Source organism: Grammomys surdaster, unplaced genomic scaffold (assembly GCF_004785775.1).
Source record: "Grammomys surdaster isolate TR1022 unplaced genomic scaffold, NIH_TR_1.0 126153, whole genome shotgun sequence".
NCBI lineage: Eukaryota > Metazoa > Chordata > Mammalia > Rodentia > Muridae > Grammomys > Grammomys surdaster.
Genome location: NW_021620961.1, coordinates 1,009,544 through 1,026,383, shown reverse-complemented (window position 1 = coordinate 1,026,383; position 16,840 = coordinate 1,009,544). Strand labels below are relative to the sequence as shown.

The 16,840-nt window shown below is 37.0% G+C and overlaps 1 pseudogene; it reads left to right on the top strand.

Moving 5' to 3' along the window:
* Positions 1-15,413: 15,413 nt before the first annotated feature.
* Positions 15,414-16,197, top strand: LOC114612276 (annotated as a pseudogene).
* Positions 16,198-16,840: the final 643 nt, after the last annotated feature.

Below are 16,840 nucleotides of genomic sequence, written 5' to 3'. Positions count from 1 at the left end.
GCTTTGAAATGACCTTTGAAAACAGTTGGTTTGTGTTACTGCACGAGTAAAAATAAACTATTTAGGTCTGGTCTGTTTCACACATGCTTGTAGGTCCTCTCAGCTTCTCTCTTCAGTCTTAAAGAGTTAATTTCCTAATAAATTGACTTACACAAAAGAGAAAATACAAATGTTCTTGCAGAGCCCATGGCATCCTTTAGCTTCAGGTATATACTCATCCACAAACCATATGACTTTTGGCTTAAATCGTCTTTGCAACCTTTAGAGTTGAGAACAGAGCCTCCATTAGCCTGAATGAGATGAAGGCAAGGTGACTCCTCTACTAAACTTGGGGGATATTACACTAACAGTAGCAAAAGCCATTGTTTCTGTAGAACTATTTAGTTGTTCTATTGAAGCAATGCCAGAGGAGACAGGAGTAGGGGGTAGTGTGGGATACCTAGCTCTGATCAAATTTTTTAAAAAGCCAACATTTAAAATAATTCTGATCTTATAACTTTATCTTAATAAATTAAAGAAAGCAAAGCTTAGTGGCTCAAGCTTGTAACCACGGTACACTCAGGAGACGGAGGTAGAGGAAAACAGCAAGACCAAGGTCAGCCTGAGTTACACAGCAAATTTTAGGCTAGCCTAGACTAGAAAAATGTAATCAAAGATATCCCCAATATCAGTTAACACTTTTCATTTTGAAATGCATTAATATTTAAATTTCAAATTTAATAGTTAAAGATAAAGATTTAAATATTATCGCACTTAAAAGTGGTTTGGTTTGGTTTGGTTTGGTTTGGTTTGGTTTGGTTTGGTTTGGTTTGGTTTGGTTTGGTTTGATTTGGTTTGGTCTGATTTGGTTTTGGCCAAATGTGTTATATTCCACCCTAGGTCTCTGTGCTATCTAATCTCTGGTTCATGGGCATCCAGGCAGTGTAGGGTGAGCACTGCTTCTCATGGAGTGAGTCTGGAGTTAAACCAGACTTTGGTTGGTCACTCTCACAAGTTCCATGCCAGCATTGCCCCAGTAGATCTTGGAGGCAGGATAGATTGTAGATCTTGTAGATCAAGGTTTTTGTGACTGTGTTGCTGTCCAGGTTTCTCTTTCAATAGCTTGTAGAGTACCTTCTCACGCCAAGGAGACTAGAAAGTAAGGATGAGGACTTCATGGAGGTGCTGGCTCAACCTTTCTAAGTTCAATGAGATGTGTGGCAAGAATATTTTCAATTAAAATAATGATGACAAAACTTAAAAGCTATTTACCTACATCTCATGATTTTTCATTTCAAACTAACTAGTAACATGTGTTAGGTATCATTAGGATATTGGATAATTTCGAAACTGTCTTTTTTATAAATATGTTCAATTGTACCAGTTTGTGATGAGTAGCTGTAGTCAAAAAATTCAGAGAGGGAGAATCAGTATGATAGAGCTTCATATTTCAGAATCTGAAACTAAAACCAGGTTGCTGCTCTAGGCATATATAAACATCTGCATTTTCATTGCAGAACAAAGCAACATTTCTGTCAGTTGGAAATAGTCTTGACTCTATTGTGCAGGAATATTGAAATTTAGCTCTCTAATTCCCTAGCAGCTATTGTAGTTTAGGATAACTTTCAAACCAATTACCCACTTTAGACATTTGTCAGATTTTACATTGCAAACACTGAAGTAAATGATCTTACTTTTTAACCTATTTTGTCCTGTAGATACAGTCCTGAATGTACTCCCTCCCCTTACATATGCCTCTGATTGAAGTGGTATATCTGCCCATATGTGATAAATCCTAGAGGATATAAACAAGTTTACATTTTCCAATTAAACAAACCTAACTTAACCGGAGGAGGAGACACAATGAAATTTAAGATGAATTGGATCACTTTTAATACTCATTAGGATATGCCTGGAAGTCCCTACATTCCATTACTTTCTCTATTTTATATGTTCTCTTTGTGGATTTAACTAAAATAAAGACATGACTGAGAATTATAAAAATGTATGTCTATCATTAATTTACTGGGTGTAGTAAACTGTTTACAAGGAGTATACACCGATATATATATTTTTTGATTGTTTCTTTCTTTTTCCACTTATTTATACATCTCCAGATATCAAAGAAAAAACAGATTTCACTGTTTCAACCATAGCTCATTATACTCTACGTTGAAATATACAGCTGGTCAAAATACAAGTCGTCAGTGTCCAGCCAAAATGGATATATGTATTACACAACTCTGTTAAGTCTCAGGAAACAGACAAAGGGGGAAGAGAGATTGTAAAAGCCAGATCAGAAAAATCTACTATGAGACAATATCTCTTAGAAATGGTTGAAAAATTTCACCGATGATACCCTAACAAAATATGCATTAAAGAAATATAGCACCAATAGACATACTAACTAGGAAAAAGAGGAAATCTCCACATCCACAAACAACAACAAAACCTGACAACAGGCAACTAAGGAACACACAGACTGGAACTAGTCTTCCCTGAGACTTATCTATTATCACGTGGTCAACCCTGAAATCATATATAAACAAGCAACACTTGAACTAAATGAACTCAGCAAGTTGTATTTATTGTATTTATGTACTGATAACAATTATACATGTATGTGACAATAATAATTCAATAAAATAGACCATGAATTTTAGAGAGACAAATGGGAAGGGGACATGAAGGAGATGGAATTTCTTAAATAAAATTATAACAAGACTAGTCTCCTTATTACTAGTATTAAATACACAAATTGTTTCACCATGGTCAGCTGTTACTACAATACATAAAATCTGTACAATCCATATCTGATTGACCTACATAGATATCTCAAAAGTCAACCCTCTATGTGCTCAATTTTACTGACCAAAGTTCAAAACATCCTGATTCATCTAAAACAAGGAAACAATAACCTTTGATTTATATTTCCAAAATCACATTTCATTCCTGTATCTTAAATCATATATTGAATTTCTTTCTTACGTTTGGCCTGCATTGAACATTCATTATAGTCTTATGAAACTATACTGAATGTCTTTTATGGTGACTCAAAATTACTCTAGCAAATGTCTCACACATATTGACTCTGTTCAACCAATATTAAGGATGTACTCTAAGAACTAGTTAATTTTTAGATGATTCAAATCTGGGAGTTATCTTTTCCCCCTTGCTTTTCAGAAATGAATATTATAGGACTGCTATCTGAAAAAAAGCTTAAACCCTTAATTTTAAAAAATTATTGTTATGGTCATCCTATGACACATAACCTCAAGGACTAGGGATTTTTTTTCTATGTATGGAAATTCCATTGTTCCTGCAATGTGTCCAAACGAGTGGACCCTATTTCATATGGCTATAACTCCAGTATACATAGAGTCAGACATACTGAGGGTTTAAAGTCAATGTTGGTTCACTTCAGGGTTACTAATGATTCCCTACCTTTAAAAGTGAAAAACCCGGAAAGAGAATGCCACATAGCACATCCTCAGAGAGCTACACCAAGAAAATATTTCTGAGTCTTCATGAACACAACTTAAATGCTTCCCTATAAAATTTACCCTAAAAATCAATAGCCATTAGAGAGGGACAAAGTCAAATTTAAACACATGAGGAGGATTATCATTCCAGCAACAGGCCACACTATGAATTTTATTTACTACACCTCTCTTACAGAAGATAAATGAGACTATCTGAGACGACCTTGTTTTTGCATCCAAGACAACTACCAAGATAGGGATAAGAATTGTTAAAGACCTGAAAACAAATTACCAACCAAGTCATTGATTATGGACGTAGGGTAGCTTCCCTCACTAAATGAGTATCCAGAAGTAGAAGAATATGTAGCCATTTTGTTACCCAATTTATAAAAAACAAATCCAAACATATTAAAGACATGACTATAGGATCTGAAAATTAAAGTAACAGAGTTTACACGGTTTGGATGGTGTAATCATGAAATAGCCACAGGCTGTGTGTACATGGTAAAAACCCAATTCTTTTCTAAGTTAAAACAAACTGCAAACAGCTTTTAAAAAGTGGCACATGAAGCTACTCTATTAATCAATTAAGGATAAACTGGAAATTTGGTTGTACTCGTCCACAATTTTTGTTAAGACATGTCAGAAAGTCCCCACCAGAAGCAAAACATGCCCTCTATCCCCAGTGAAGAAAATATTGAAAATACTATGAATTTCTAACTTGTACTTATTTAAATTACTATAATTTTAAAATATAAAAGAAATATACACTTAACCTCGCTCTAATTTCATTTCAAAAGATGATACAGTCTGAAAGCACTATATCTCAGTCAACTATGAGAAATAATATCTAGAAGATACTGAATTTTGTTGGAGATTGGTTCTAATACTTTGATTTAATCAGGAATCTGTGTGTCCAAAAGCTAAAAGTCCTTGTCCCCAATTAGTTTTTGATCAATCAATAAAGTCAACAGCTGTAAGGGTAAAAATTAAAACAGCTCAGCAGAGACCACAAACAACTTGGCAAAGACTGCAGGACAGCTTGCTGAGCTTACTGAGAGTAGCCATAATAAAAATATCAAGCCCCTCTAGGGACGAGGTGACCAGAAATGTAGAAACAACCAAAGACATATCTTGACCAGTCTAAACATGCCCAAGTGAGTAATGGGCCACCTGGTGTTTATCCTAGAAGGTCTGAGGCTTCATGGTCAAAAATAGTGGGCCATCCAACCTGTCAAAATGATTGCTTACGCAAAGTGCTGATGTTTGAAATATCCAATCATATGTAACTGCGCCAGAATTTCCCACTTTTCCCTTCCCCCTTGTCCCTCCCCCTATAAAAGTTCTAAACTTCCTGGGGTCTTCATCGAAATTCTCTCCCCTGCGTGGGATGAGTTTCGATCCAAGGGCCCTTGTTAGTAAACTGCCTTTTGCCATTGCATCAAGTAAGTCTCTCGTGTCTCCTTGGGTGCGCGCTAATTGGGACTTGAGTTGGGGTCCTCTTCCTGGGTCCTTACACAGCCAATGGCTGAACATGCGCTGGACCTTTAGAGTTGTGAAGCAAGGGCAAAGAGAGGAACAGAGGAGAATTGCCTGATTCTGGGAAGAAGGATGGGATGCAGGAGCTGCAGGAAAGAAAGCCAACCAGCCTTGTGAGAATTCGGGTGGGTGGCCACTGGTCACTTCCCTGGGATGGCAGGGGAAAGTTTAGGAGTATCCAGCCTTTGAGGTAGGCAAGGCATTTTAAAATTAACTGGTATGTGTATGTGAGTGTGTTTGTGTGTGTTTGTGTGTGTTTGTGTGTGTGTGTGTGTGTGTGTCTGTCTGTCTGTCGTCTGTCTGTCTGTCTGTGTTTTCCATTCACGAATACAGATAGCTCCCAGGTGGGTGCGTGTGTGTGACCCACTGGGAACCAAAGCAGTGCAGCCTAAACTCACTGCTACAGAATTTAGTTATGGGTTTACCTTTCCTCTTGTCCTTATTAAAAGTAGTTATTCTCAACAGCTAACATTAGTATGATCTTAGAAATTTTGAAAACCTATCCCACAGCCATCTATCCATACATACAAAGCAATAAATTTTCCTTAAACAAATACTATATAATGAAAGAGCCTTTTTAAAGCAAAGCACACACACACATGCACGCATGCATGCATATACACAGCCACAATTTTTACTGAGTGGTTTGGGTAAAAAACAGTAACTGCTGTTATCATTCCAATGAAACAACAAAATTTGTGTTATTATAATATTGAAAGTATATTCAGCAAAATTAACTTACATTCTAAGTATTTCCCTGTAAGGAATATTTTTTAACATTATGCAACGCACAGAAAAAATTCCTTCTTTCTAAAACATAAAAGACTTCTAAATTTATTTATTGCATCTACAACTTGAAGCTGTCAAGAGAACAAAATTATGTATATGACTCACTGAAAAATGGCATGCTAAGGGAATTTGACCTAGTTATGCTTGAATTACTGCTTTAGCTGTTGTTCAAGAAATATAAGACATCATAGTGGAAAACAAACCTCTCAGCTGTGGGCACAGGCTGATGTTCACTGAAGCAGAGAAAAAGTAAAACAACTTGGTATGGTTAGTAGAAATCCTGCAGATGAAACACAAACAATGCTTCACTTTGCTTCAAAACCCTTAGGTTGTTGCTGTCTTCAAAGGAAGAGAAGAATAGAGGATTCTGATCCAGCAAACTAGTTCACTCACCAGCACACAAGAGTTTCCTGTGCTGTCTGAATCTCTGAGTTCTCTACTGCCTCAAGGAGTTCCAAAAATGGGGAATAAATATTGCAGCTCTCTGGGAAGGAAGGAATGTCCCCTTTCAACTGTTTCTTTTCCATGATAAATGTCAATGACCTAGGAAGAAAAAATAGGAAATGGAATGTAACTGTATTGTACAGCCATGGTGTTCATCTCTTTTTCTCCTAGAACCCTTTTTAGTCTTTTATTATTAAGATGAGAATTGGTATCTTACCAGCACAAGCCCAAGATCTAAAAATTAAAGATTTATACTATTGTCAAATTTTTATTTTCTATAAAAAGTCTTTCTTTGAACATCTATATTTTCTGTACAATAGAGATATTAAAGTCTCAGGGGGGTTTAAGATTAAAACCTGGGTCAAATTTTGATTATTTTATAGACAAAAAATGTATCAGAGAAGCTAGTTGAAATTTTAAACTAACTTAAGTATATTCAACAAGATAAATGATGAGAAAGATAGAATAAACCATGCAACTATGTGACAGGAAACACTCCAGGTGAGAACTAGCTAATATAATTCAGACGGATATATGCTTGTAGAAGGAATCTTTATGTACTGTGTGGAAGCAACACCTGTCAATAAAAAGCCTATGGTCAATAAGCTGAGGCAGGATTAGAAAGTTCAACATCCAAGAGAGAGAAAAACAATTCCAGAAAATAGTCAGGCGTGAAGATTCACTCTGAACACTGAAGGAAATGGTGGCATGGAACTGTAGGGAGGTAACCAACCACATGGTGGGACTTCAAATAGAATAAACAGATAATTAAGTTATGAGCTATTCGGAGAAAGAGTCGAATTTTTTGGCCTAGGCATTTAGTCTTTAAACATTAAGTCTCAGAGTCATTATTTCAGGAACTTGAGCATGGGTGGGAAAGGCCACTATTACATATGCTGGTGTTTTGAGAAAGGGAAGAATGGAGGGAGGAGAAACTAAAGAAAACAGTTTGTTATCTTCTACTGCAACAAAATACAACTTAAGGAATGAAGGATATTTGGCTCACAGTTCATGGGTACAGTTCATCATTGTGAGCAAAGCATGGAGCTAACACCATGACTTTAAATTACATATGCAGTCTGGAAGCAGGGAATGACCACTGTTGGTACTCAAGTTTCATCCTTTTAATTTATCCTGGAATTCTAGCTCATGGAAAGGTGCTGTGCATATCAGGGTAGGTCATTTAGCACTTGAGAAACTCCATCACAAGCATATCCAAAGGTTTAGTGACTTTGTATCTTGGTAATTTAGCAATCACCATTAACCACCACAGAAAGAAAGAAAACGGGTAAATTGGCAGTCCTAGCGTGCTGAAATCACAAGAGATCAGCCTATGTCTCTATACCTAACAAAATTAACTCTCAATGTCTTTCCCTTCCATTCCCCTTCTGTTTCCAAGACTCTTTCTCTTTAATTCTATAGGATCTTGTATAGCTCAGATTTGTCTCAAAGTGTTAAATAGTAGCTACTGTTAGTCTTTATCTCTTGATCTTCCCTGTTTTTTTGCAGATGTCAGTTTGCCAGTGTACCAAGCTTTACTCAAAGAAGTTCTACAAGTAGAATGAACATGATCTGAGTCCTGGTGATACAGATTTTACATTCCCACCAAGAGCGAAAGCTCTCCTTTAATCACATGCTCCCCATCATATTTTACCTTACGTCTTTCACATAATAGCTGTTCTGGCTGTAGTAATGTAAATCTTACTATATGTTTCACTTGCATTTCTCATAACTAATAAAGTCAAGCAATTTTTCAAACATTTATTGGCCATTTGAATGTCTTTTTTGGAGAATATCAGTTTGTAGTCTATGCCCATTTTTCTTTGTGTAAAGATATGGTTTTTATTTATTCTTTGAGAAATGTATATATGTATAAATGTATACAATGTATTCTGATCTAATCTACCCTTCACCCCCTTCCATCTCCCTCCAGCGCTCACTAATCTGTTTCCTTCCTGACTTCAAGTACATTTTTATTATTGTTATTATTATTAATAGCCCCGGTGTACAATTTGCACATGATTATGGGACCAGCCATTTAATTACTGTCAATCTATCATTGGTTATGTTCGTCAAGAAGACTAGTTCTTCCTCTGTCAACAGCCACAACTATAAGTTGAACACCTGACTCTTCTCCCCATCTGTCCTGGATTTTTATGGACTTGATACTGTGTAGGTCCTGTGTAGGTAACCACCACTGTTTCGAGTTGACGTATGCATCAGTCATGTAATACCCAGATGATAGCATTTCATGCCTCTACTACACATCCTTTTGATTTTACACACTTTCCACCCATTATTTCTCAATGTTGCCTGAGCCTTGGATGAAGGAAGGTTGATATAGATTACATATCTACGGTAAAATATTCAGTCTATTACTATCAAGCCTTTGACCAATTATAAATCTCTTCATTAACCCATTGCAAAAGGAAGCTTCTGAAACCAAGGTTGAGGGTAGCACAAACAAATAGGTATAAATATAAATATCAAAAAAGTAGTTTGACAATATGGCCATTGACTAGAACAACACCAATAGATTTTCTCCTAGGACCTATGATATCCCCAGTCATGGGCTTTTGACAAGTTTTATAACACCAAACATGAAATAGCTCGTAAGGAGAAATCAAATCCAATCAGAAAGTGATTGCTACCTGCCTATCATGCTATTATTTCAACAGTAGACATAACTTGCCTGAAGCTCTGATATGTAGTAGCTCTGACTTTGTCATGAGGTAGGACTATTGATGTCTTTTCTTTCTCAGCAGCCCTCATAGCAACTCCCAGCTCTATAAAAGTTTAGATATTAATAACTTGCCAAAAAAAACAGTTTGTAATTTGACCTTTTATATAGATACTTTCTTTCTCCTGTCGATCCCTTCCCTGCCTGAGCAGAAGCTTCTTAGTGTGATAGCTCATGTTCATTCTACCAGTAAGATGAGCATGGTGGTAGTTACCTGTAATTTGTCTCTTCAGAGAGAAGGCTTAAGGATCAAGAGCTCAAGATTAACACTGACAATTACATACCTTATTAAGATAAGTCTGGTTTATTTTCATTCAGTAAAGAAACATGGGTTGATCTCTTGTAGTTTCAACATTTTAGAGACGCTCATTCACATGCCTTCTGTACTGCCTAATTTTCCAATGATGCCAGGTACATTTCTATTCTGTAGCACTTCAGGCACCATTCTCTAGGATATCCTAAGACTTCTTTACGGATTCTATTAATAAAAGTTTGACTCTGATGTCTTTAGCAAGTACAGTTTTTAAATTGTTGATGCCTCATTTGTCAAGCGTAGGGTTATATGGCGATTTCTAACCTATACCTATGCTTGTATTTGACTAATTTTGAAAGAAAAATATTTACTTTATCCCTGTCTTCTGTGTTTCTTAACTGATCCCGTTGATTCATCTCCTGACTTTGGCTTAACTTACTTGATTTATTTCCCACCATTTCTTATAATACAGAACCAAGAATGGATTTACACATCTAAATCTCACCTCTGTTTAGGTTTTCAAATCTAATCCTTTGAAGTATATTATCTTCTAGGGGTATCTGACATACGAACTCCTAAAGAGTATTTTGGCCCTGAAAGAGGATGACACCCACATAATAATGTTTCTGTGAAATATTATGCTTCCTAATCTTCATTAAATGATGGCCTTTCATCCTTTAATCTTATATATGTTCATTGGCTTAATTTGACTAGAATTCTACATAATTTTTTACTTTCTTACAAAACCTTATGAATGGATAAATTATTTGTATTCAATGAATATCCTGACTTTGTTATTAAATATTTATGTTGATTTAGAAAGGAATAGTTATGCTTGATAATAAGCCACCCCAAACTCAGTGACTTTGAATTACTCAACATTTTACCTTGCTCTGCTTTGCGGAATCTTCATTCAAAGTTCAAGACTACATGTCAATGTGTCCATAGTCTCCAATGTTTTCAAAACACACATTCAGAATCTTGCCCCAGAGGCGAGGTTTTCTACACCTGAATAGGTTATCTGCTCATCTAGTTCCATTTCAATAACCAGAGTTAGTCACCTTCAGCAGGTGTCCGAAGAGAAGCTTTTGGTGAAAAGCCCTAAAAACATGGTATTAATTTTTGGTTTTCCTAAAAACTAAAATACTAATCCCTAACACTGTCCTTGTTACTCTAGACTCATAATTATCACGTGCACTCAGTGTGACTTTTAATACTTACAGTATCTATAACAACTAGTAGTCTTTTTAAAAAAATTAAAGAACACATCTTCTACCGTCTGCGCATCTCAAGTTTTCTTGGAGAATTAAGTCACACTGGAGAACTGCATGTGTATGGGGGGGGTCTGTCCATCATTTATTTTTTCATTGGGAAACCAAAGATAAATGCCATCTGGACATAGCATTTTATCATCAGCTGTTTCAATTTTTGATCATCTGTTCTGGCATGATACCATTCTTCTCTATGTTTATTTTCCCAACCCTGAAAACTGATTGCTTCTGGCATCTGCTCCTTTCTCTGCAAGCAAAGGTTTGGCAGTTTAGCAGTGCCTCAGTGTGGTACAAATCTACTGCTCTTATCACATCTCGTTTCTGGGACCCCTCAAAAACAGCGTGTCAAGGGGGAATGTGCTTGCTGAGATTAGATGCTCAGTTTCTTGTTCAAATGCTGTTCAGCTGCTAGAAAGGAGATACAACACTTGCTTGTATCACCTGGTTTGATAGACTTCATCAGAATGACAGTTACAGAATTGAAAAAAAAATAATGAAACTGTATGTGCATTCCAGTCTTTCTTTAAATACTTTCTGGTTAAAGAGCTATTAGGGACTGTGTTTCAGTCTCTGTCTCATATTTTATTTAAGCATTTGTATCAGTACGTATAGTATGCTAACTAACTCATTTATTTCACACTCACTCCATCTCACATACACAAGCTTTCCATTCTGCCTCTAGCATATGAGTAGTCATTTTCGGACCACCCTTCATTTGGTGACTTATCACAGTCAGCTGAGCACTCTCTCACCACATAGAAACAGCTGGTGAACCTAACCTTTTAAAATAATTTAACATCATTTATCTTATCAGAAGTTTCATTTTCTCTCTGGTTATTTCTTCCACATCATTTGGTTTTCTATTTAAAACTAGAAGAAAACATGACACTTTTTTATTTTTTGGCTCCACTTTGTAAGTACATTTTAACTGACTTAAGAATAGTTTGCAACGAAGTGCATTTATCCTGAGCCACAAAGGAACCTTAGGATTTTGTTTTCTATTTTGAAAAATAGAAACTGAATTTTTCAAATACTATCCATTCTGATTATTCAGAACTATTACATTTTATTTCTTAGACTTAATCCTCAGAGGTACTTGAGAGACACTAGAAAAATTCATACTTACTTTCACTCCTCAGAAACTAGTCATCTTATGAAAATCATTTTCACTGGCATGATTACTTCCTAAAATTGTGGCTTCATTAAAGTATTGGACAGTGATATCATCCAACTGCAAATTTTAAGAACTGTAACTATCATATGTCTGCAAAGATTCATGAAATTATCCTTTGCCTTTAAGATTTGTCTAGAGAGAAGTAAATGGCCCTGCATATGGTTCTTATAATCTCCTCAGGGTGAAACCACGTCACCTTGTGACAGAAGACGGGCACAATTCATTCTCATATAGCTGCTACATCACTTTCAGTTCCCTAGATTGTCTCATGAGCATTCTTTAGTGGCTTTGTTGTGTAAATTCTCTCTTTCTACCTTTAAGAGGGCTTAGACTAGCGCTCAGATCTCACCAGGATTGCAGTGCAAGCACCTTTACCTTCTGGTGTTGCTCATTGGCTCCCCTGTTGCCATTTTAAAAAACTGTATTTATCATGGTCTCTGCCAGTTGAGGACTTCAGAAAGTAGGCACCAATGAGAAGTGAAAAAGGAAGAAATTAATTGATGCATCTTCCCTGTAAGAGTTGAAAAGGAAAAGAACAAAGAACACACAAGGAAAACCTTCCATACCCAGTGAGGGGCTGAGCACTGTAAAAAGATGGACAGAGGAAGGGGTTTGGAGACATACTCAGTGGGTAAAGTGCTTGATACACCAGAACTAGACCCTGGGTTTAGGTCGCCAGCCTCTATATAAATAGCATGCAAAACAACACGCTCCTATAGCCTTACAGAACAGAGACAGGTGGATCCACTACCCAGCAATGGCAATCTCCAGGTTCAGCAAGAGACAATAACTCAAAAAAAAGTCAATAAATTATTGAGGAAGACAATACAATGTCAACTTCTGGCCTCTACACACTTCCGCCCAGGCAACTATGCCTGCATATGTGCATCAACCACACGGTGGGGGTGGGGAAGGGAGGGAGGGAGGGAGGGAGGGAGGGAGGGAGGGAGGGAGGGAAGAGAAGAGAGCAGGGGTTTGTGGTTAAGGAAGATTGAGCAAGAACTTTAGAGTACAATATAGACTATAACTTGGCCAATCAATAGAGATCAGGCTGGTCAGCGCTGGAATGAGGTGTTCATTTGTAGGTCCACAGCTAATACAGATGCTGAGGGTACTCTCTGAAGCCTATTCAGTTACTACTCTTTATTTGTCAAATCTTATCTTTAAGAGGGATCTAATTCAGGTTTGGTATGTCTTCTAAATAAGCATTATTCATTATTAAAATATTTTACATCATTTTGTGTGTCTTTGAGACAAGCTTTGCAAGTGTCTGTGCAGGCACATGTACATGTGAATAAACATGCTTGTAGAAACCAGGAGCAAGTGATGAAGGTCTTCCCCAGTCTCTTTCACCCTTAGTTTTGGAGACTGAGTTTCTTTCTAAGCCTGGAGATTGCCAGTTTGGCTAGAATACCTGACCTAATATCCCCTAAAGGAGCCTCCTGTTTCCACACCTCTAAAGCTGAGATTATAGGCAACTGACACTGTGCCTGGTCACCTTTTACACATGTGTTCTGGGAGACAAAACTCAGATCTTCTTGCTTGAGTAACAAACACTTTAGCTAACCATCTCACAAACCCCTGTAATGTATGTATCACCTATGAACACCCAATCAAAACTCAAAAACTATCAAGCATACAAGTGAAAAAAAATTAATAAAATGAGTCCAGGAAACAGCCATTGCTAATGCTTCCATGAAATACATCACACTCTAAAACGATAGGCTCCATCATGGTTTACTTAGCCTCTATTCTTTTATAAACAAAATAAACATCGAAGAATGAAATAACTATTGATGCTATCAATTTGTTTCAAAGCGCCTTAAGAACAAATATTCAAATATTATTTTTTGTTTCCACTGCTCTGGACATTTCTTGACACAAATATGATAAGAGTTGACAAATGTGGGAATTAATAAATGGCATTTCAGCATTGCAATGACAATACTCCCACTGAAGAGATGCATGAGTGAGTGGTACATGCCGCATTTTACTGTACCATGAATTTTATCATGGATGGTGTCCCGATTTTTCGCAGCTTCGGGTGCTGAGTGGATCCTCTGTGAAAGTCTTCTGTTTAAAAGAGATGTAATACCACCCCAGGAAGATAAATCATATCTTAGCCACACGTGTAATTAAAGGGCAAAGAGTAACTCTTCCTTTAGAGAAAAATGAAGCCTCTGGGGGATAATGTACTTAAATAAACCAGCCGGATTCAGTGGCTTAAATCAACGGCCTGTGGATTACATGGCAAAGAAAGATTGCTGATGGGATTCAAGGTCTCACAACTCCAGGCCAACTGCGTTCAATTAAACTGGGCTTCAAAGCCAAAGAAGGGGAATTTCAGTAGGAAAGAAAGGGTTCATGTCACGGTGCCCTGGGACGTCATTGATCAATGATACACTGGGCTTAATAAATAAGATGGGATTAACAGGGGTCCGGAAAACTGAACTGTGTGTCTGTAGACCAGGCACTGCACAGCTCAGTCCAGACGGCGTGTAGCGGAAGAGACTGTGAAGAGAGGAATGAAAGACCATAGACACAGGACACTGAATCTGGAATAGGAACACACTATCCGGGTCTAAAGTGTACTGTATTGCCATCTCTACAACAAATGACGTGAATACATGTGACATTTTCGGTTCACTCAAAACAGATGGTTCAAATTCTCATACACAGTTCCTTTTAACTTATCCAGCTCTTCACTGTAATATCGATTTTCATGAAAATCCCAGTGTGGTGACTCTTGGCTTATGATAAAACTTACAATCCTCATACTAAATGCATTTTATTAGATAAATTCATATTTAAGAAGTTCACCTACTATTTTACAAAGTTTCAAAATATTGATATATTCTTACAGATTGCAACTTGAAACTCAAGGACTAACTCATTTTGCTATGAATGCCCCCATTGATTTTTAAAAATAAAACTCAAATGTGCACATAAACTGATTTTAATTCAGGTTATTCACATTTTATAATGACCTTAGCAGAAAATCTAAGACAGAAAAACTTCTCACCCTATTAAAAATTAGCTCTTTTTCTTAAGGCACACTTAATATACTATGTAAAGAATACAACTTTGATTTTAAGCTTTGTCTACCATGAGTAATACCAGCTGGATTCAGAGCCATCTTTGCCCAGGGCACAAGGGATAGCTGAAACTCTTGCAATTTCTCATTCTCTGTAAGTTAAAAATGGACTTGAAATGTCATAAGAATTTTTAAACTGGATAGAAACTGTCGAGCCTAGCAATTCTAGTGTGCCTATGTCTTGTAAGATTCATTTGCCAAAATACCACACGTTATTTTTACAAATCTGTAATTCAAAAGAGTATATTTTAAAACAATAAAACATTATGAGTTAAGACTATGCATATATTACGTAGATGATATTAATCAAATTTTTAAAAATTTAGACTAGTATAAAGTTTATTAAAATAAACTTCTGGTATAAATATTCTTAAGGCAATGGTATAACTTGAGGGAATAGAAATACTTTATTATAGGTAAGGATCTGAGTTCAATTTCCAGCACTGCAGAAATTTAAAAATAACTGCTTTAGAAAATTATTATTCATGAAATTACAAAATGGCTATTAACAAAGGAAATATTTATATTTATATGTTACCAGTGAACCAATACTGTACACTATGAAAATTATCAAGAAATAACTAAATGGCACAAACATCAATGCAAAATAAGAAATGTAGCTGAGTTCTTTCCGTTCCCAGCACAGCCATGGCTTGTGGTTTCAAGAAACATCTGCAGCGCATAGCCACTGCAATACATTGGATGCTGAATGAGTTGACTGGCGTGTTTGCTCCTCGTCCATCCTCTGGTCCTCACAAGCTGAGAGAATGCCTGCCTAAGGAACAGACTTAAGTATGCCCAGACTGGAGATGAAGTAAAAAAGATTTGCATGCAGCGATTCATTAAGATTGATGGGAAAGTCAGGACCGATATAACCTACCCTGCCGCGTTTATGGATGCCATCAGCATTGACAAGACTGGAGAGAACTTCTGTCTGATCTATGACACCAAGAGTCATTTTGCTATTCATCATATTACACCTGAGGAGGCCAAGTACAAGTTGTGCAAAGTGAGAAAGATCTTTGTGGGCACAAAAGGAATCCCACATCTGGTGACCCATGATGCTCGTACTATTCAATACCCTCATCAAGGTGAATGACACCATTCGGATTGATTTTGGAGACAGGCAAAATAACTGACTTCATCAAGTTGGACACTGGGAATCTGTGTATGGTGACTGGAGGTGCTAACTTGGGAAGAATTGGTGTAATCACCAACAGACAGACATCCTGGCTCTTTTGATGTGGTTCACGTGAAAGATGCCAATGGCAACAGCTTTGCCACTCAGCTTTCCAACATTTTTGATATTGGCAAGGGCAACAAACCATGGATCTCTCTACCCTGAGGAAAAGGAATCTGCCTCACCATTACTGAGAAAGACAAGAGGCTAGCGGCCAAACAGAGCAGAGCAGTGGATGAAAACGGTCTCTAAGAGACACACTGGAGAACTATTTGTACTCTTCCTGCTACAAGCCTTTCTAAACAACATGCTAGATTAAACAGCATAATGAAACTTTAAAAAAAAGGAAAGAAATGTAGCTGAAAACAAAACTGGAATATTATTATCACTAATAAATGAATAGAAATGAGAGCTTCGTATATTTTGCCAAAATTATTCAGAACAGTTAGAACTCTGAGTCTAAGAGTCCCTACAAAAAAGATGTAGGTAAGCCCACTGCACTTGAAGCTAAAGTGCTGAAGCTTTATAAACAGCGGAAGCTTCCTCTTTATAAACAAAATGTGACCTAAGAGCAAGCAGAAAAGGCAGAAAACTGTATTGTGTTCTTTCTAAGAAATATAATTAGAACTTGGGTAACAAAAGCGAATGCATGTGACTCCTACTTAATAGTCAACCTAAAATGTAATCCATACTCGACCAGTGAAATGTATTGTCTCCATTTAATGCCTAAAGGGAGTATTCCTGAGAGATTTAGTGGTTAGTCCAGGGGTGCAGTGTGTGAGTAGGGATGCAGGATTTGAGTAGGGATGAAGGATGTGAATAGGGATGTAGGGTGTGAGTAGGGATGCAGGATGTGAGTAGGGATGCAGGATGTGAGTAGGGATGCAGGGTGTGA